Source organism: Cydia pomonella, chromosome 15 (genome assembly GCF_033807575.1).
Source record: "Cydia pomonella isolate Wapato2018A chromosome 15, ilCydPomo1, whole genome shotgun sequence".
NCBI lineage: Eukaryota > Metazoa > Arthropoda > Insecta > Lepidoptera > Tortricidae > Cydia > Cydia pomonella.
Window position 1 is genome coordinate 11408480 of NC_084717.1, and position 22731 is coordinate 11431210.

Genomic DNA, 22731 nt, shown 5'->3' on the forward strand with positions numbered 1-22731 from the left:
AACGATTTCAGAATATTTTTGCAGATAAGCAAACTACTAATTTGATTTTCTTTTATTGTTACTTTGATGAAGTTGGTGTAAATTAAAACATAAAATTTAAGAAAATAAAGTATCGATTGACACATTTGTATCAACAAACTGAGTCCAAAAAATAAATAAAACAATATTAAGGGCGAAGAAAAATAAAGGTTCATTTATTACAGTTATTAAATGGACTGAAAAGTACCAGTCAATGGCACAAAATGTTGGAAAAAAGTCACAATTAGTGAGTTGCCGGCGAAAGGGCAGTTTCCCACCTTATCCCTTTAAAACAACAACGATACAAAAAACGCCATTATTTACGATGTCTGCGCATAATGCTAAGATAGCAGTTACTATTTTTAAATCATCTAAAAGTAGGTCAAAGGTGGTGGAAAGACAGACTATATTTATAGACAGCCAGGCACATATGCTGAGAATAATACTTAAGTAGGAACTCCTGCTTTTCATAGACCACTTGTTCATAAACAACAGGTCTCCGAGGGCTTAAAGTCGGCAAAGTAATAACATAAAATCTTGAGAAGAGCTTAAATAAAATACGGTAAATTCCAGGAGTAAAATATCTCACGTCAAAATTTCATTTTAATTCACGCGAAAATTTCAAAGCCTACGGGGACTAAGCGCTGCCAAATTAAAAGCCTCTACATACCAGGCGAACATACATAACACAGTGAGCACATTCCCACAGAAAAAAAAACACTCAAAAATCACAAACAAAACACACTCACACGCACTACAATCCGCACATTAATTAAAATTGCTTTTGAAATTTTCAAAAGGGGGGAAGGAAAAGTCGAATTTTTCGTAGCGCACGTCTCGAGCGTGTAGCGCACGTCTACGCAGGTTGAGGCCGCGGCACAGACTGGTTGCTATAGCGCCCGCCTACGGGCTACGCCGTAGCTACGCTCGTAGCTGGACGTGTGAAGTACGTTCGAAATGGATGATTCCGCGCCGCTGGACGCTGTGCAAATATTACGAGGGATTTGATTTAAAGTGTAGTTAAACACGTCGCGATCGACATATTCTGTTTTAAAATAGCAATAAAATACGACTGACCACAATTGTATTTACCATATTTCATTGCACTTGAAACATGCTTAACTTCACATTGTTTTCAAACCAAAGAAGTAGGCTATTTTCTCAATACCTACTAGTTTACATAAAGACAGCAAAATTTGGAAAAAATGGCGATCTTCGCAGATGAACTGTAAAATGTGAAGCTACAATCAAGACTACTTATATGTAGTAGATAATAGTATAAAAACTTTAAAAACCACCTCTTTATTTTGAGATAACTTTATTCAGACGACAGGAACCATAATGCCGGCTGTTTGTAATGTCGATTTCTAATTGAATATTTTTACCAGTTAGCACTTTAATAAGTATACGTAATGATAACATTCGTTTTATGAGTTTTAAAAAGGTATGCTAGCTTAGGCTTAATAAAGGTAAGCTCGGTATATTAAAAAACCTTTTTTTTCAAGTTCAGTGTTATAAAGCATACGACAACATGAAAATGTATAAAACTAAACGTTAAACTGTAAACAAATTGTATGCTTAGTAGGTATAGCGGCAAAAAGCCTGAGCAATATTTTGGCAACAATTTAGTGACTGAAATAACATCTATAAGTACAACCGAAGCACTCTAGGACTAGCGTCCTAAATCTAGAGGCACGATAACCCAGACTGTTCTAGCGGCACGAAATCACTGCCATCTATGTTTACTCAGTAAAGGGTTAACAGTTTCGACGCCACACCACTATATGAATTCTTTTTACATAGGAATAGGAAAGTTTGGCACGGATAGGTGTTGAATTCAAAATGTACAAGTAAGCTCGCCTGGATTTCACCTTCCCATACAAACGGAGTTGCGTTCTCATTTTAAAACTACGTATTGGATTGTAATTAAACTTTGCACATTCAATGACTTTGACGACTGGTTTGGCCTAGTGGGTAGTGGCCTATGAAGCTGATGGTCCCGGGTTCAGATACTGGTAAGGGCATTTATTCGTGTGACGAGCATGGATATTTGTTCCTGAGTCATGGGTGTTTTCTATGTATTTAAGTATTTATAAATATTTATATATTATATACACCGTGTTTTTTTTTATTTGCGTTAATTTCGAGGGTGCATTCCTGAGCTTAAATTAAGTAACTTTCTCAAAGACACCGATATTCTAATTAACTCCATTTCGGAGATAATCAATCATTAATTTTTATCTTATAAGGCCCTTACGAGCGTGTACACTTGCCTTAGGGCCTGCTTACTTATTGATTAGTGTTTAGTGCGAGTTCATACATTTGCTACTAAACGTAAGTACTATCTCGGACGATCGACGTTCGAAATGACATTGATATGTCACAGTTTTCAATTGTTTGGTTGAGTTAAATGTAATGCCCGTGTTACAACAACGCTATATGCAACATTTAGTTACTTTTTATACAAATAAATATTGTAAAAAAAAAACAAAAAAATTTTTTTTTTTTAAATTAACTATGCCATTTAGTTTTCTTAAACGTACTTACCGATACCCCGAAGTTAACAAAATTCAATTAAAACACGGTGTATATCGTTGTCTAAGTACCCTCCACACGAGCCTTATTGACCTTACTGTGGGACTTAGTCAATTTGTGTAATAATGTCCTATAATATTTATTTATTTAATGACATGAGGTATATCTAGTCCTGTATAAAGTGTATATAGTTCCAGTTTATAAAACAAACAAAATAGAACAAAAAGAAGTTTTGTATTAAAAACTTAAATTTGCTGTTATTTTTTAACAAGATATACCTTATCCTATTGTAAGTACAAAGTTTCAGAGCAATCTAGCTAGTCGTTTTGAAATGAGAGCGTAAGCTAAACGACGTAACGAGACACAATTTTAAGCATAGGTATATTTTCAGAGTTACCTATCGAGATAAAAAAAACGTTAAAACCCGCGCGATTGCCATATTATTCGTCGCAAGTATCATGCGGTGCGCCATATCTTTTATTCCTTCCTAATTTCCTGGCTTTACGCCTCTTATTACTACTAAGAGTACGATCACAGATTTTGTTGACCCATCTATAAGGTTCAAGCTAATTTGGTTGTCAATTACTAGCGGTATGAACGTCCAATGTAAAGTAAACCCCTCAACAATTAAAGTCCGTGACTGTACCTACCATCGATTGCGCAGGATTGATGATGATGTATGTCAGTAATGTTCTATATTGTTATTGGCAAATGGGTTAGTCGTGTTTTAAAATTGTTTTTATTAGGATTTGCAAGGGGCAGTGATTTCTATACATGACGCGAATGATGATCCCTATGACAGTTCATTTTTGTATGGAGTAACTGTCAATGTCAAATGTTTTTGGACTTTTTTTGGTACTTAAATACTTATTTTATTTAGAAATATAACAATTAGGTAATAAAAATACGGTAAAAATCTATTTCTACAAAAATTCTTTAAATTACGTAAATCCATAAGCGAATTCCAGGAACTGTCATAGGGATCATGACTATAAATAGATACCTCGACCTCACTGTCAAAGGCAGGGGCGTAGCTACCGCCGTATCTGCCGTATCAATTATACGGGGCCCCCGGGCCACGGGGGCCCCCAACGTGCGTTTTTGTGAGAAATCCTTACCCTTCATAAGGGCCCCCAAACACATTTTTATACGGGGACGGGGCCAAGGCACGCTACGCCACTGGTCAAAGGCCCTAGATCACACGGCTGCGGTAGGCCTAAGAAGCGCTGGCTGGACGTCGTGACAGCGGACATGGAAACGAACAATCTATCACCTGAGGAAGCCAAAAACCGGGCAAAATGGAGAAGATTGGGCAGGAAAAAATAAATAATTTTTAATTAAAAAAAAAAACCGCCTTCAAAAAATATCCAATAAAGAAAATAGTAACTATATACACAGTAAGATAAAACACTAAAAAGGTTAGAAATAATAAAGCTTTTTCTGTATTATAAATCCAAAGTTCGTTAAAGAACCCCTTTACAAAATATATTATTTACTTACAAATCAATAATAATAAACAATATTTGGAGTCGGTGCCAGCAACCATATAAAAATAACTAGTGAAACTTAAATGTCGTTTTCAATTCAATAACTTAGAAATTAGTAGATAATGTAGGTATGTTAACAAAATCTTAATCCCATTATATCGTTGCTGGCACCGACTCCAAATATTGTTTATTATTATTGATTTGTAAGTAAATAATATATTTTGTAAAGGGGTTCTTTAACGAACTTTGGATTTATAATACAGAAAAAGCTTTATTATTTCTAACCTTTTTAGTGTTTTATCTTACTGTGTATATAGTTACTATTTTCTTTATTGGATATTTTTTGAAGGCGGTTTTTTTTTTAATTAAAAATTATTTATTTTTTGCTTTTTAGTGATGTAAATATATATAGCCATCATGATGTGGTGTGCACCATTTGCAATAAAATGATATATCCTCAGCAGCGTACGAGACTAGTAACTACAAATCTAGACAATTTACTTCCTGCTGTTTTAATCGCTTTAGGTAATATCGTGACCTGTACTCGTTGTTCAAATCATATTAAAAACGAAAAATTCCTGCTGAGGCAAACTGGAACAAAATGACCGTTTCAAATATTGCTGAATTATATTGTTTAACTTAGTTTTAGTTTTAGACACTTGGAGACCTTATACATCTCTAAATTTTTAATTTTATTTTGTATTTAATTTGATTGTGTATACCTATATTTTTAATGATTCTGACACTTAGAGACCTTTACATCTCTAAGTTAATTTAAGTTAATTTAAGCTAGTAATTTTGTGTAGCTATTGCGTCTTTTGGCAGAATTAACGTTTGGCAGAAACACCTTACGCAGAGTATGTTTTGGCATAAATCAATTCGCAGATTTTTATAATATCGAATCTTATATTGCCATAATGTTTATGAGCATAACTGTCTTCTAAACGAATAGTACTTTCGCAGATACTTTTTTTGCATAATATTTAGGCGGCATAAAGTTGTCATGCCGCCTAAATTGGTTTATTGAAGGCGCTAGGTGCTAATTTGAAATTAAAATAAAAAGATTACAATTGTTATTCTTTATTTATCATAAATCCATTATTATTATTATTATTGTTTTATTTATAATTCTCCCTATTTCTTTTTGATAGCGAGTCGGGTGTGTTGGGAACGCAAGATACCTAACACTCCTCCTCGCTTCGCTCGTCGTCGTACCTAACGGTGACTCTGGGACTGTATTTATTTTTTGATAGCGAGTCGGGTGTGTTGAGAGCGCAGGATACCTAACACTCCTCCTCGCTTCGCTCGTCGTCGTACCTAACGGTGAGTCTGGGGCTGCATTTCTTTTTTGATAGCGAGTCGGGTGTGTTGGGGACGCAATATACCTAACACTCCTCCTCGCTACGCTCGTCGTCGTACCTAACGGTGACTCTGGGACTGTATTACCTTTTTGATAGCGAGTCGGGTGTGTTGGGGACGCAAGATACCTATCAATCCTATTATGCCTACTTAGCAGAAAATAATTATGCAATTGTAATAGTATGCTATAGGATTATTATGGTATCTAAAATGATGCTAAACCAAAGTCGGCCAAAGTAATGTTCTACGAAACAATGTGCTGCAAAATGTGTCGTATGCGTGGTATTAATAATTCCAACTATACCTTTATGCAAAATTATCATTTGACCGAAAGTGTTTCTGCGAAACATGTTATGCCAAGTGTGTTTCTGACCAATATTGTTCTGCCACATGAGGGTAACCCTAATTGTTGATGTGCTTGTTTTTGCTTGTATGTAAATTCCATGTTGACGTGTAAAAGTGCCCTTGTGGCCTATTTGCTGAATAAATATTGAAGTTGAAGAAGTTGAATGTTGCCTATTATTTTATGCTGGGCTGTAACAGTACATAAACTACAGGGTATAACCTTCGATAAAGCTGTTATAGATTTAGGAAAAAATAATTTTGCTATAAAATATAAGTATATGTAGCTCTCAGCAGAGTAAAAACTGGAAGGAATAGCTCTATCTGATTTAGAACCCACTAAACTGTTAACTAAACCCCACGATGAACGGGCATTAGCAGAAATGCAACGGTTGAGAAATCTCATTACTGACTAAAGGTAGACAGGTACCTATCCATTAGGCCAAGAAAGCGGTTTGCTAGTATTGACAAGGTTTCCCGTGTAATCATCATCATTAAAGTAAACGTATTGTTGCAACAACGGAAGCCATCTACCCCCTATCTCTTTACCGTTAAGGAATTGTATCTTCCATCATCAGCTCTGCAACGAGATGATGACTACCAGGCGCAAATACCTAAATAGCTTTACGAAGTATATGAAAAACGTTAAAATTGCCTATAAAATTTTAAGAATACCACCAATTTCTCAAGGATACCATCATCAGATCCTGACCTGATGACTATGGGACCACCTGGGAAGTATACCCTATGAAACAAAAAAAGAATTTTGCAAATCGGTCCAGGCGTCTTTGAGTAATCGGTGAACATACATAAAAAAAAAAAAAAAATATTCCGACGAATTGAGAACCTCCTCCTTTTTTTGAAGTCGGTTAAAAACGAAACCTGGCGCTAGGCCGAGAAAATGCTAGGTTGAAGAAGAAGGTAGTGAAGGTATTTTTACATAGCTTGGTAAGATGACGCTATCATCGCCATACAAATTACAATTTCAAAACGCAAAATCAAGCAATATTTTATTGGGATGACAGCTATAACCGTACCCAGCTATGTGAACAACACTACACTTTATGTATTATTAAAATGACATCAATTCGTATGATTCAAACGTCGCTTGTCGCTACACCAACAGTCACAGTCAACACGCATATCAGTAGAGCAATCACTCGGTCCAGCGCGCCGCAGACAAATTGCTACTGCATAAATCATACTCGGTAATAAACCTGTGATCTTTGGCCATGTATCGCAAGTTTAGTCTATTATGGAGAATATGGAGATATTGATACGTACGCCTTGGCGCAAAATTACCACTTAATGAATGAATTAATTCGTAATGTGTACATGCTTTTTGCAGCTTTTAGAAATATATTTCGATATAAGTAAAATTAATACATAAAATTGATTTGCACATAGTGTACTTAATGTCTTTTTAAGATAAAGGTTATGTTCAAACCATTTTGAACAACTTGTCCTTGTCTGCTACTGACGGCCCGATTCGAACTTTAAGATAAGTACGTCAAATAGGCCTAGGATACGATATGGATATGTCAGTGTCAAAAGTGACGTTTCTTCAAACAAAAACGTCTCTTTGGACACTGACATATCCGATTCATAATATGGTATCTAGACGTAATTTGACGTACTTATCTTAAAGATCAAATCGGGCGAATTTCTATTGCATCCTTCCTTGCCACTTAAATGACGTTTCAAAGTACATAGCTCAATGGTTCTATAGTAGATAGCTTAGTTTAGGAATAATCAAACTGACATATTCGCTAACGTCTGCGTAATCTACTTTCTATACATCTTGCTCGCACTAATATGCGAGTACGAGATGCACAGAAAGTATGATAAGTTGCGCACACCCGAAAGTGTCAAACTGGTGGTAACGGTAAAGGTATTGTTTAGAAATAGAAAGAAATAGAATAGATAAATATTTATTGGGCATAAAATCAAACAAAAAAAAACAACAAAGTAAATAATTACTCGTACTCCAAATAGGATGCCGCTCAGCATAAGCCGTGTATTTTAGACGCGGCACTTTATGTTTAGGGCACCTAAACATAAAAACTAAAACTTAAAACTAAAATATGTAGAACAGAATAGCAAGAGAACAGGAACAGTACCCCTAGTGTAAATATTTTCGACAACGAAACGTGATGTACGCGTTTGTGTTAAGTGTCATTTTGTATGAGATTTTTGACTTTCCAAAACGTCCCGCTTGGCGCGCTGTTCAAAAACCCATACAAAATGAGACTTAACGCAAACGCGTACGTCACGTTTCGCTATCGACTAAATTTACACTAGGGGTACTGAACATGTGTAAGAAAGGAAGAGAGAGAGTTAACAAATATTTATTTTTGACTATGTTCTAAAACTTGTTGGGTTAAGAGTAAATTATTTTTAAGGTTGTACTTAAAAGAGGTAATGGATTCAAGTATCATCGTTTTAAATATATATTGATCATAACAAAAATAAGTTGGTCATAGTCAAGTTTGCAGCACACCGTGCACCGTAATGAACACTTCGGAAAAGGGAAAGGAAATACTTTCCGCCTTTGAACTGTTTCTCCTTTCGATAGGGTTTAAAAGCGATGAAAAAACTGACTTCAGTCATTAGACTGATGCAAATCACTTATAAGTAAGCTCACACTATCTTGTACTATTTATTTACTTACCTACTAACATTTAACTTATTTGGTATTAGATGTGAAATTTTACATTAAGTTCATTTAGTAATTGGGTAGCTGCTGGTGGGTTACTGTTGTTATCGTACCTGTAACAATTAAAACAAGGGATTATTCACCTTAAAAATAATATTTGTTGTTTAAAAACATATGTTTTACTGGGAGTATGCTCCCATAACGAGGAGGGGGGAGTTGCATACATATATTGGAAATTTTGTTTTGTTCTCTAGGGGGGGGTGGGGACGGGGACACCAATGATAATATGACAAACAAAAGATGTATTAAATTGTCACGGCGGTCACTAACTTATGGTTCATAAACCTACTTTTAAAGATTGGACCAGAAGTCATCACTATTCCCAAAAAAAATCAAGGCTACACGAAATATGTATACTAATTTACATTGCAAAAAAAGTACATTATAAAATAATATTACCTATCTAATAATACAAATAATAATATTATAAACCGTATCGGGAACCTACTATTTTTTTTATTCGGTTGTGAATAGGGACCATGATAGTTCCTTCAAGTTTCTTTCGGTTGGGATTAATATAAGAAATAAGTGAAGAAATATGTTTTTACCGTATTTTTATTACTTCAATATTACATTTCTAAATGAATTACGTAGTTAATGTGTTAAACTTTCAAAAAATGTCTACAGATATTTTACGTGACCGCTATAGTTCGTGTCATCTACGATGACGCGCAGATTTGTCAAATCTAACCTTTAATAACATGACAATACGAGTCAAGGCACGCGTCGTCGTGAATGACACGATCTATACTCGATTATATAAAAATGAACTGTCATATATATAGATCATCATTCGACGAAAGAGGTACTTACCTATAGATAATTGATTGACCCACTTATTTACATACAAAGGTAACGGTAAAAGTAAAACAAGAAATATCACGCCCGTCTCTAGTAAGTCTCAAACTGGACAGACATCTATCTGACTCATGCGCAATCTATCGCCCACTGCACTATTATCCAATACAAATACAAATACAATTTTAATTCGCGCTAATAACAACCTTAATGACAACGCATCAACGTCTCAAACACCTTGATACCTTAAAAACTAACGTCAATGCCGATTGTGACCATAACATAAGGCGCTTAAGTCTAAAGTTCTTTGCATAGCCAAGTATGAAAGAACGAATGAATTAAATGGATTTATAACCGTAAAGTCAAGCCGTTAGAGTTGAATTTTGTATGTGGTAGTTTTGAGATTTCTATGAATGAATGGACTCGTGTGCCCACGCGCAGGCCTTGAGAAAATCGGTTGTTTTGTTGCAATACGCGTTTTTGGTGACGTAAATATAGATAATCTCATCTACTGCTATCAGCTTAGATTGTTACACAACTGGAATTTAGCATTTACCATTTTGGATTTAGTAGTCACCAGCAGAAGAAGCTAACTGGGACAGATGTTCAAAATGATCTGAACACGCTCAAATCTTTTAGATTTTTAGCAATAAAGTAGTGTTCATATAGGTAATTTTGGTTTGGTACCAGTCTTAGTACTTCTGTAGTCAACTATAATGTAGTTAGCGACTTATCGCTTTTTGAGTTTAATTTTTTTAAGTTAGTATAATCTCTACAAAACACCAGTGCCACTTGTTTTGTTGTTTTGTGTCAAAAGATTAATTAAGTATCTATCTTAAAAACTGCTGACATGACATGACATAATACCACAGCAGCTAAAACACAATATGTAGTTACAATAATTTCACATGATAATGAACTTAATCCTTAATCGTATATTCAATTAACAATAAATATTGTTGTATATTGATGCCCAATGACCGAATTCGAAATCCAAAATAAACAATAATAAAATTAAATACGCGGTTGTTAACAAAACAATAGCTAATTACAAAAACAAACTATATCAGTACGCAATAACAATGTCCATTGCACTCGATTAATTCATTTTATTAATATCGTTACTCCACATAGTGAACATTACCGAATTTACAAACTTACTAAAACAATCAATTCACACGATAATCGATCTTACGCAACAGTAATACAGTTAGTGTCATAAGTACAAAATAAGTTGGTATTTTTCGTAAATTTGCAAATGATCTCATACAGCTGTATATCACAAATAGAGACCTTATCCATTCGCAATACGGCCATTGTGACATGTAGATATAAGCTTGCGTTTTAACGAAGAGTGGTTGGCGGCTCACCAAACCAGAGTATGGTTTTTGCAGTTGTTGGCAATTAGCGCAAAAAAATGTCGCCGGCAAAGGAACATCTGCGGCACTGAAATATGAATGTTTCTGTGCTGTAGGTATGGAAGTGTAACAAATGTGGATTTAGAATTTTCTGTTTGACGCAAAAAAAGGGGGGAAATTACGGTTGTTATGTGATATTCTGTAAGCTAGGTGACCTGCAAGTATGCGGAAAACGTTTACACTTTCACCTATATTTATTTAAAATATAAATAATTTTCCATTAAATAATTCGTGGATAGTCAACTTTTTTTCGTTGTTCCGTCCGCCAGGCGACAATAGCAGTATAGTTTGTTAGAAGAAATGTTTCAAATGTTTAAAAACATTCTACTAATATGCTTAGTAGATGACCCAGTATGGAAAGCGCTTATAACTGTCATAAAAAATGTATGTTTGCTTTTTTGAAATGCCATAAAACCTGAGTTTCAAGAGTGACCCAGGCGACCGTAACCATGGCAACGAGTGACTAAATTGTTTCATCCACTTACATTTTCCTTTAAATAATACTTATATAAGTATAAATTACAATAATATCATCAAGGTACCTGAAATATTTACAAGTCTGCGTTGGATATCTAATACCTTGTGATTACTTAGCAAATACTCAGGGCTACGTAACACTAACTGCAGCTAGAAATACAATCAGCTCAATTAGCCAAACAGGTTAGCTAGCAGCGAGCTAATTGTCTAAGCCGGACAGCTTAATATATTGTTATGGAATTTTAATTGAAGCTGTGATAAATAGCTGGAATTTGTATGAACCGAAGAGGAGTAGTAAATGAGTATGGTAAAGCAAGGCAAACTTACCAGTGAGATTGACATCTACGGCTCCTTTTTAGATCAAAACTGACAATAATGTTAGATGAAGATATTTGACGACCGGTCTGGCCTAGTGAGTGTAGTGACCCTGCCTGTGAAGCCGATGGTCCTGGGTTCGAATCCCGGTAAGCGTATTTAGGATGTGATTTGTTCCTGGATGGATGGATATTTTCTATGTATTGTATCGTATTTGTATATTAATATATATCGTTGTCTGAATAGGCCCACAACACCTTCTTGTGCTTACCGTGGAATTTCTTAGTCAATTTGTGTAAGAATGTATATTTATATTTATTTGCCTTATAAATTCTGCAATAAATGTAATTCAAAACAAATGTACCTAATATGTCAATCGCAAGCACAAACTAAAATTAATCTGCATATGACATGGCCTGCAGCGATGGCGTGTAAATTCAGATAAAAAAATCTATTTTGTACTTTAAATTCTCGCTTACAGTAGAAATACAAAGGTATTATATAGGATATTATATAAGTAGGTATTAGGTACTTATATCATATTATTCATAATAAGTATATGGAATTAGAGTAAATAAATAATTTGAGATCAAATGAGAAAATTTCATCTTACATCGACTGATGAAAAATTTAATAAGTTAAATAGGCCCAATTACAGTAACAATTACAAGATATAAATATAAACGCTTATACTTTCAATTTAACAATAAAAGTAAAATTTAATTTTGAGTTTAAAAGATTTAGCTACATCAATTTACGTTGTAGAAATATAAAAATTTTAAAGGAAAAAAAAACAAAAACATTTCTAGCAGAGCGTGGTTTCGATCCACGGACCTCTGGGTTATGGGCCCAGCACGCTTCCACTGCGCCACTCTGCTCTATATTCAAACGGGCGAAATTACCGTCCACCTACTGTAAACGATGACAAGACGCGTTTGGTGTGACGTCATGAGGCGTTGTTATACTATTGCGAAGTATTACATCATCTAACGCACGTTATTTCGTTTAGCTGATAAAGCATTTTTTTATGTAAAATCGAAGACCATTATACTATTATACGTAAGGAGGTATTTAGGTATGTAATCGTCACTATCAGATATACCAGAGCGGCCGAGGTATTCATAAATACTAAACTCGACTTTACTGTCGAGAAGATAAATTGTGTGTTATACTCGTACATATTTTTAGCAGATCCTGTACAGGGTCGGCCATCCGCATGTTACACCTATGGAGTTATTAACTTTCAAAGGTTATGCAAATAGTACCTACCACTGACCTATCACACATAGACAGTTAGTCCTCATAAGGCTAATCTGCCAAAAGTGAAGCCGAAACTCGATCGATGTGTGCGTGCGACGCTCGTGTCTTACGCTCAGCGACACACACATATATACAAAAACGGGTTGCCAGAGTTCATTTATTCCCCTTAAAGTAGATGGATTTTAACCACATCCTTATACTTGGCTATCAATCATTTGGGAGTGTGTATGTAGATATTAAATTTGTAGCAAAAGCTTTCAAGGTTTCTTTTAAGGACTTTGCATTTCTGTACTTTGTGAAATAATCTATACATATAATAAAGCTGAAGGGGGTCGAAAGTCTGTACATGGAAGATATTCGAAAAAAAGTAGGCTGGGGATACTAAGAATCGTTAACAGAACACGTTCCAACAGTTTTTAGAATTTTTGTCTGTTTGTCTGTTTCTCTGTTTGTCTGTTTATTTGACCTCGCATCACGTGAAAACGGCTGAACGGATTTTGATGCAAACTTGACTAATCTGTCGAGAAAATGCCCGGCCAAGTTATAGGCTATAAAAATTCAACCCCTAGAATGGGGGGTAGCCACTACACTCGATTGAGTTAAGTTTGCACCTGAATCTTATGGCGCTAAGGAAGGAGGTGCAAACTTTTGTGCTACGAGTATCGAGTACCCTGCTAAACTAACAGATATGGTGCTGAAATTAAGCCACCGAGGAAGGATTTTGCCAAATTAACTCTAAAGTTAGAAGAGGGGGGTACGGATATTAATTCAATTTCAATTGTGTTGATGTAATAATACAACGAAATTAAACGACAGTAAATTAATTGCTATACATTGCAGAGTGCCATCTTTTGGGAAACTGAGTAAAAATTTAGTAATCAAGTAAACTAATAATTTTTAAGAAAAAAAAACCGACTTCAATGAGGTAGACCGGTGAAAGAACGATTATTGTTGATTTTTGATTTCATACAATTAAATTAAAAAGACAGCGTCCTACGCCTAATTATGTAGAAAAGGAGGTAACATGTTTTTTTTTGTCACTGCACCCACCTTGACACATTTCAGATTTGCCCTATGGTTGACTGGTAAGATACCCGCAATAGAGTATTCGACTGTATTTAAGATAAATTATTTCACACCATGCATGAAATAAAGCACCAGATAATTATTAAAAAAACTACATAGGATAGAAATATAAAAATGTGTCTTGAAAACCTAACTACTTGACAAAGATGCACAGATAACAAATTGCCAAACGTGAACTATGCATCGTTGAAGAGTTCCATTATGTTCATCATGAACAGTTCCACTTCATCAAATGTCCCTTCTACAAATGTAAATACTTGATTTGTTGATGAAAATACAAAAATCACTATATGTATGCCTTTCACATTTGAAGAGTTCCCTCGATTCCTCATGGACCCCATCGTCAGAACTCGAACTAGACAAAAATTTGTCGCCTCTTTTAAGCGCTTAATAATGGCTACGAAGGTGGGTACTATGAAAAAAATAATTCTCTGATGTTTGCGGTGTAAATGTCAAACGATTTGGGACTCGCATTTTATACGCGTTAAAATGCCATAAGAACTAAAAACTGAAAATGCCTTCCCGAAAAAAAGCGAACCTTTCACGAAAGTCTCACAACGCACTGACGTTACGAAACTATAGCGACGATCGTGATTTTAGGCGTAGCCACAACTACCAGAGACGTTATGCAGGATCGTTCCATCCATTGAAAACCTCATTCGTAGCGTGTACGAAGACCTGAGCCATTCTTAGGTTTGTGAGAGATCCATACTCACGCCCATAGAGGAACGGTCCATGCTCACTCAGAAAAATTAGCAGGCGGAAATCGAAGGTGAACATGCAGTATATAATTCCATTAACACTGTCTTGGATGAAGGCAATGTCACAACATAACTAAGGAACTCTATCAGGTGGTAGAGTTCCTTAGTTCCTTAGCTCATTGAGTGCTTCAGGACTCCCAGCACACACATTAACCCCGAAAGTTGGAGTTACAATCATGCTTCTTCGGAATTTGTCGCTTCCGAAGTTATGCAACGGAACCCAGCTAAAAGTAGTGCAGCTGCAGCGTAACCTCATTGAGGTGCAGATCCTGACGGAGTGCGGCGCCGCAGAAGTCGTGTTCATCCCGCGCATCCCCCTCATCCTGAGCAATTTCCCGTTCCACTTCAAGCGCCTACAATTCTCCGTGAGCGCCTGCTTCGCCATGAACATCAACAAGTCGCAGAGGCAGACGCTGCGCGCCGCTGGCGTGGACCTGTGCACGGGCTGCTTCTCGCACGGGCAGCTCTACGTGACGTGCTCGCGCGTTACTCGTGTTGATGCCCGCCGGGGAGACTCGCAATGAGGTGTACAAATAAATATTGTAAAATGTCAATGTTATGTAAATATACTATTACATACCGAATTATTAGTATGTAACTGTAGATATAATTATATGTACATATACATTTAGTTGTGCATACATAAACATAATTGTAAACAAAATGTAAATACTCGGCCTCAAGTTTTTGATATCTACGAGTATTCTCCTTTCCTCTAATCCTACTTCTAACTAATAGGTATTACACCTAAATTCGATAGTGTTCGGAAGTATGGATTTCTATGGGTATATTTCTTACCTTTTCATGCTTAGTCTGATTGGTCTGGAGCACCGATTTGGATGATATTTTCCATGGACATGATTTGGATAGGTACAGTCAAGGACGTAAAAAAAATACAAAAGTTGAACTGTATTGTCCGATATACATCTACTACTGTATGTCGTTTAAATCACGTCAAAAATTTGAATAAGGACGGATTTGAAAAAAAAAAGAAATGATTTTGGAGTGTAGTTTTATTAAGTGGTACCTAATTGTAAAATATTTTATCTAGACTACAGTCCTCTAGCGTATCCATCTGTCAACTTTACTTCAAGCTCCACCTCCAGGGGAGAGGCAGAAAAATTAGCTGTGAATGACCCGGTTACTGACACAGACCGAATACCACGCGGGCGGAGCCGCGGGCACAGCTAGTGTTTAAATAAAAAAACGTTTATTTTTTTTATTTTACAAATGTGCACAGATAATAGCTGGTAGAATTGACTTTGGAATAATGATTTTAAATGATAAACATTTAATGACGATCATTTGGATTTGATTTGGTTTGATTTTATTTGACTAATATTTTCTTCGGGTTAGTGTGGTGAAAAGTTTTGTGTTTCACTTGGGGCAAAATTTGTTTAACTCTCGTAACTTGAAACCCTCGCAACGCTCAAGATTCCATTTTTCGACATTTTGGATCTTTATTTAGCTCGAGTAGCAATATTACCACGAGCGGTTAAACAACAACTTTTCCACTTGTAAAACAAATAACTATTTATCGTCAGTACTAGTAATTGTACCTGCAGGCCTAGCCAAGGTGGCAATCGCTATTGCTTCGAACAACGAAACGCTTTGTGTCTCTCTATCAGTCTTCCATATAAGTGCGACAGTGACAGTTGCGTTTCGTTTTTACAGACCTTAACTGTAACACCTGTGTTCCACAAATAAAATTTACTTTACTTGTGCTCATCCAAATGGCGAGAGCATATTCGACTATGTTTAGTCGGTTTCCATATTGCATCGTTCCTATTTAATCTAATTTTTTCCGTCCATCTCGCAGACAGAAGCGGATCAGTCGGAAATCTAAAACGAATATCACACAAAATAAAAATATGAATTTTTAACTGTAATTTTATAAAAGACAAAACATAATTTGAAATAAAAGAATGAAAAACTAAAAAAGAATATTTTCTATAGTCATACAAGGAACTTAAAGTAAGCATATTAATTTTATCAATGTAATCGTCATGCCTCATTTGGAGGAAAAAAGATTCATATCACCTGGCAACATTTATAAGTAATGGCGGCTGACGAAAATTTGGATTTTTGTATTTACAATTACGTAAAAATATCACATTAAACTGGATACTTACGCATGAAATGTTATATCAGGCGGTTTGTTTTTATTCACTGATGTGTTGTGACACCAATTCACCGCACAAACAACCATCTTTCTTGTATTTTTTAATTTATAACCGGGAGGTGTACACAAACCAACTCGACCTTGAGTACTGCGAGGGCCGTTCGGATACGATGACACGAGGGCGACATAATGTCGTACTCGAAATGGCTTCACTAGGGATGTACAGACTAGGCATCTAGGTTAGTTATAAATCTATGGTACCTACGTTTGATTGCCGAATTAGAAATTCAGAAAAGCATGTACTACAAAAGTAGTACCTAATGTAGCAGCATATTCAGTACAAAGTAGTATAAAATGTTATCCGTCACTATGAGGTGGGGATCCTCATTTTTACGACGGCTAAGGTCGGTTAGACCCTTCACTCTAATGATCAACTACACAATGTAAGGGTTTCAGCCCGGATGAGGTACACTACGTCATTTTAACACGAACAAGTGCATGTCATGAAGAGCCAAGAATGAATAAATACTAATTTATTTAGTAGTAAGAATAGATGCTTAAAAATTAAAAAAATTCATATTCTAACAAATAATTGAAAATGTAGATAACACCCGGAACTTGAAACGGATAAAGGTACTTTTGAAAAAAAAAATGCTTTCATTATTTATTATTTTCTCAATTTATGCTTTGGAAGTTTTTTGTTATTTGGCATTTGAAGAATTATAAATGTTAATCAATAAATTTACAAATCGCCACCAAACTATCGATACAAATCAATATTTCAAGGGTCACAATTGAGACTAAAATATTTAAAGCGTAAAATACGTAATGCTTTTGGCATAACATCATCCTAACCTCGCTGAATGTATCAAAGTAATGCAAAATGAAAGTGGCCTCAATTTCCGGCAAAAATAACACCTGTCCCGCCGTGCCCAGGCGTGGGCTAATGGTGGGGAGATTTATCTCGGCTTTGCGGGATATATCATTAGAGAGGTGTTGTTAGACCGACATACGTGTATTTACTTATATCAGGCTTTTATTTGGGAAACGTTTCTTTGTTTTTCGCCCCATCCCATAGAAAATATTTAATTTTTTTCGACATCGACAGCGCTGGATTGATGTGTGTACACACACACACACACACACACACACACGTATGTCAGTAATATTCTACCGTGTTATTAGCATTGGGTATTTTTACATTAAATTGTTTTTATTAGGGATTTCAAATAGTAATAGTGATTTCAGTTTGTTGATGGAAAACATTATTTTCCCTTCTATGCCCATTGGTTTGGATCAATCGTTATCTAATAATACAAAAAAAATAGAAAAGATCAAGAGAAATCTTGCTTGTTTTTTATTAGAAAAGATCTGAGCAAAAGGTTTGCACTTTTGACGATTCTGGAATTGTATAAATAGCGTGAATTGAGTTTATATCATCGATAGCTAAAATCGCGACCATCTTGTTATACCCATTAATAAAAATTTCGCCTTTCATTGTCTCGATTTATCATGTATAGGTAGGTTTAAGATAATCCACACAAACTTCAAACGCGAGCAAATGTGAATTTCGCTTCATTACCATCCCCTAATGACCGTTCATTATTATACGACGGATAAGATATCCCGCCTTACTCTGTATTCCTCGCGCCATACGCTTCCCAGTTTAAGCGTATCCCTAATTACTCACACTTGATATATATATCGAGCTCAAAGTTGGACTGGTGAAGAATAACACTCCTGAATTAACACAGTATGCGCGTCCAAAAGCTCCATAATTCAAGCGCATTATCACGACTTTTCGAGCCAGTGACCACCGACGACCATTCTACTCTGACCTTACACACAAATCACTGCTCTAAAAACTACTCCCAAGCATCCACACACAGCGGAAAATAGAGCTCAGGCAGCACTGGACACATTATACTCGTATCACCAGCAGTATAAGAGGGACTACCGCGCGCCTCTGTGTCGCCTTATTTTATTTGCTGCTAGGGGGGATGTTATAAAAGTTATAGTTCAGGTTATGTTGGATTTGTTTTCTTGTAGTAAGTTACTTGGTTTGAGTGACACGTAGTGGAAGCAATGGGTTATTGGACAGGGTCTATCAGGAGCGATCACGGTAATATGAGTAAGGATAAGTACAGTTACGATGAGATTGAGGATTTATTTTTGCCTTGGTCAGTTGTCCTCGAAATCAATAAGCGTGTAAAGACATAAAATTATCTTATATATTACTGTGATAAAGGTAAGTAGGCAGTAACCTTTATGTAATTTCAATTCCAATTCAATAGCAGTTTTTGAGCAACGGATACCGGATTTTCCATATCAACTTAATGTGTCAATTATATGGCTAAGAATAAGGCACTACGAATATATGAACTCTGTTCTCGCACTAAAGTATTTAAATTTACACCGCAAAGAGCATTGTGCAGCAAAAACAGTGTTATCACCTAACGGGTTAATTGCATTTGCAAAGGTGAGTTATGGCATCCGGGGGGTTAACTGCGTCTGGACATTGTCGCCGAAATGTAATAATGTGTTTACAACTATCCACAGGGTGCAAAGGAGCTTGGGGCTTTAAATACAAGTTTTAGGGGTGTCTTTTGACTCAACAACATTTGGTTTTACATTTTAATTAAAAAATGTATTAAAATGGGCATGGTTTCCCATGGCATCGATGTGAAAATCGTGCAAAAAAAATACCTCTTTATACGCATGGGCCGTTTCGTCTACTTCGCGCCCTCAAAGTGTCCATTAAGATTCGCGATTTTGAAAGTCTCATGGGGAAATTTGTTTGGCATTCAGTATCACGACCTCAAAATCAACCAGTATTCATCACTGTCACTTGATATTTTTTTTAATAAAAAATATTTTACAAAATAGCAGCTTCCAATATTACTTTAATTTCGCCTGTAACGCTTCTAGTTAATATCTATACCGTTAAATTTGCAAAACATGAAAAATAAAAAATACAATACACATGAAAACAAACGCAATAATTTAAGCGCAAATCAAAACATGCCAGCCGAAATAAATCAATTAGAATTTATAGCTCTGGATTATAACAAAATGCCATCCAATCTATAGATTAAAATCGAATGTCAAACCTAATCCATTGTGCATGAAAACCTGGTGCGGAAATCTACAATGTTATGTAAATGTTTGTTACATGGCCGCCGTATTGTAGAATTTGTTATATTTGTACCTCGACATTTCAAACAGAAAAGTTTGGGTGTAGGTCTAGGTGGATGGGTTTTGCCACTTTTTATATAAGTTCTCAATGAAGACCCTATATCAGTATGTATAATTAGCAAAGGGTCTCCATGTCTCCAACTACAGTAGTTGAAGACCCTACTTCGCTAGATATGCACATGTACTGTTGTAGTGAGTTTGGAGCAAGGCCAAGTCTTCAAGAACAGAATGGCGTGACGCCAGGCTTATAAAAACCCCATTGAACATCTGGAGTGCCTTATGGCAACAACATAGACTCTTGGCCCCACTTTTTAGGTTGGTATTGCCTTCTCATTGCACCTAATAAAGAATTTGTTCTATCATGTCATCCATATACCGGATGATAGTCTATATCACAAGATACATATAATTGAAACGAGTCTAGTACAGTCAGCGTCAAATACTTTGTAGCAGTCAAGGTGGTCAAATAGTTCGGTACACCATACTAAATATATGGTGTACCGAACTATTTGGCTACTTTGGTTGCTACGAAGTATTTGACGCTGACTGTACCACATTTTGTAAAAACACCGTCCAAAAACGCGAGATTAATCCGTCGGAATTTCCATAACTCTCAATTACATTTGGATTTAAAATGGCCGGCCATGTGGGTATTGAAAAAAGAATAAAAGCCGAATGCACATGTGCGGACTGCAGACGAGCCATAACGGTTTTTATGGATTTCTAGTTATTTATGGGTAGTTATGGAAAAACTGGGTAGATTTCATCATCGTAGCTCGTCGTTAAATGGGGATTTTACGAAATATAACTATGTCGTAATGAAAACTTTCCAAGTCGACTTTGTTATGAAATACAATGTGTTTTTTTATAGAAACGTTGTTGTTATTGTATTTTTTTTGTTTACATTTCAAGATTGCGTCAAAGTAGAAACTACCAATACCTATTTGTAACAAAACTTACATACAGGCCTTGCCACTCTTCAAGGTGTAACAAAAATAGTGGAGATCTGTTAAAGCATTATATTCGATATCGTGTTAATAAAGGAGAAGAAAATAATTTTTGACGCGAAAATGTTTGGCTTGTATGGAGGGATAGCCGACTTGGACGACCTGCCACATAGTTGTTTTTGCGTCATTTTTTTTCCTCTCCTTTTTTCTAACTAGAATACGATACTGAATATGCACTTAAATGAATCCCCACTATTTAAGTTACACCCTGTATACTTGTATAGCAGTAAACTTGCTCAGTTAAATGCAAAAAGGAATAACAGATTTTTTGCATTCAATTTTAGATGTACCCTTAACGGCCGGTTAGTGATCGTTATAAATATTAAGTAATATCAGCTATCAACTTCAAGTTTTTACACTAAAATACATTACGATCATCAGGGCCCGTACATTTCATGCAGTTGACGGAAAAATGACGTCACGCTACACAGAGCATGATTCTAATTAGTCTTTTCGCAATAATTAATCATTTGTCAACCTCTTTAGCTAACTGATATAGATATTTGACACTTAGTACAGAAACGTCTAACTTTTTTTACTGTCACGCAACAAAATAAAGGATTGTTAGATTATTTAAATGATACATATTTTTGATTTTTAACAGTATAACAAGTATTTTTTACGCGTCAATATGTAAGCTATCAAAATTTGTAGTGTTATAAAAAAAAACTGCATGTATGTGAAATTACGTCATTTTTACGTCAACGGCATGAAATGTACGGAGCCTGGCGATCATCTTTAAGTTTTCATTTAGATACGTATGCACTTACCCGCATCGTGCCGCTCCCGCACTTTATCAGTGAAACGAATTGCACTATGTATTTATCCCAAAGCTGTCGTGCATGTCTATACAAGTCTCAAGCCTAACTTAGTCAAAGTGCGGTCTTATACAAATCAGCCCGCTTGTGTCCTGCTCATACTGACTCAATGTTTGGTACATAATCCTCCTCTAATTCCTCGGAACAGTTTCAATGTTAATATGATGCTGATGTCTCAGAACATAATACTCGTATGCAATTTTGAATGTAATTGAAAATCTTGTTTTATTTATTTTTTAACTATAATACCTACTTACAGTAGTATGTGTGTTTGTGTTTCATAGTTTCCATATGTAGCTCCTTGCACTACCTGTTGACTTTTGTATTAGTTCTAAATTTCCTGCTACCTAAAGGTTGTCTGGAAGATATAGCTTTTTAGCAATAAGACCGCCTGTTGTTACCTGGTTCTATTTTCCTTTAAAATTTATTTGTAGTTTTACATGTATGTAAAATGTATAGTTCTTCTTCTTCTTCTTTTCCTTTTCCCGCTTTAGGTGGGGTCGGCTCTCCTAATCAATTTACGCCAGGCACTTCTGTCCTGGATTGTCTTTATATCTAGCTTGGCATGCTTTATTGTTCGGGTCATGTTTGTCCACCAGGTGCCGGGCGGGCGCCCTCTACCGCGTTTTATTTCAGGCAATTCCAGCGCCTTGCGAACCACATTGTCATCGTCTCTTCGCATAACGTGTCCGTACTATCTTAGCCGACTTTCTGTTATTTTTTCAGGTATTGGGGCTACCTTGAAACTACCTCTTACATGTTCGTTTCTAATTTTATCTAGTCTAGTAACTCCCCCCGACCATCTCAAGATTTTCATTTCATTTGGATGAATTTTTCTGTTCATGACTTTGTTTGACCGCCCAACATTCAGCGCCGTACAGTAAATCAGGTCTTATTGCAGTCTTGTATACCTTTCCCTTAGTTTTGATTGGCATTCGAGGGTCACACATGATTCCTGTTAAGCTTCTCCATTTTTGCCACCCCACGTTTACTCTATGCGCTAGGTCTGCATCGATG

The 22731-nt window shown here is 35.9% G+C and overlaps 1 protein-coding gene and 1 non-coding gene across 10 annotated transcripts in view; both read right to left on the reverse strand.

The window, feature by feature from the left end:
- LOC133525828 (uncharacterized protein CG43867) overlaps positions 1-22731 on the reverse strand; it is a 515679-nt gene that overhangs the window by 177362 nt on the left and 315586 nt on the right. The gene's annotated exons all lie outside the window — the stretch shown is intronic.
- On the reverse strand, positions 12272-12343 carry Trnam-cau (transfer RNA methionine (anticodon CAU)). The gene has a single exon. It is a non-coding gene; the product is annotated as a tRNA-Met (tRNA).